General features: G+C 34.7%; 1 protein-coding gene across 3 annotated transcripts in view; it reads right to left on the bottom strand.

Moving 5' to 3' along the window:
- LOC119585776 (RING finger and SPRY domain-containing protein 1-like) overlaps window positions 1–703 on the bottom strand; it is an 18733-nt gene that overhangs the window by 16788 nt on the left and 1242 nt on the right. The gene's annotated exons all lie outside the window — the stretch shown is intronic.

The raw sequence follows: 703 nt of genomic DNA, 5'->3' as shown, positions 1-703 counted from the left end.
TACTTGTGCATCTGTATCTAGTCTCACTCCAGTCAGAGTAGTATCTGTACTTGTTGAGTCTCCGGTATAGGCTAATAATCCTACACTAAATAATAAGCATTCTAGTAACACAGAACTTGAAGACCTCTCTTACAACTCATTATCAAATTAATTATTGAAGCTAATCTTGCCAGAATATATAAGGTGGAGGTTTGTTGGCCTTTGCTGGATCACCACTAACATGTACTCTAGACTGTAAGCTTCCACTGCATATCTCAGCTCCAAATTTCAAGTGGATTTAGATAAATAGCCAATATAACTGTGTTGAAATTCACTGTGGATGTCTTCTAATAATTTACCTTTATATCTGAACAATAATTTTTGTGGCTTTAAAGTATAAAGAAGTTTCTCATTATACAGTTGCAACTAGATGCAATTTGCCTGAAAAAGTATGACAGAGTGACATTTTCAATGAAATCTCTGCTGTATTTTGTAAAGTTTATTGCTGAAGGAGCTGAAATATATATGTGAAATACAAATTAAATAGAATGAATGGATAATAAAAAAAATAGCATATGTTTAAAAGACACCCACAGACCTGTCACAGACCTTGTACCAATGACCTGACACTCTTTTGGGTAAACCCCAAGGATCTCCATCACTTATCTGCTACTCTACAAGGAGTGAGTTTGTATATCTCCCTGGCAATTCATCCTCAAATAAG

This window comes from Penaeus monodon, chromosome 20, assembly GCF_015228065.2.
Source record: "Penaeus monodon isolate SGIC_2016 chromosome 20, NSTDA_Pmon_1, whole genome shotgun sequence".
Lineage (NCBI taxonomy): Eukaryota > Metazoa > Arthropoda > Malacostraca > Decapoda > Penaeidae > Penaeus > Penaeus monodon.
This window is presented reverse-complemented; position numbering and strand designations above follow the sequence as displayed.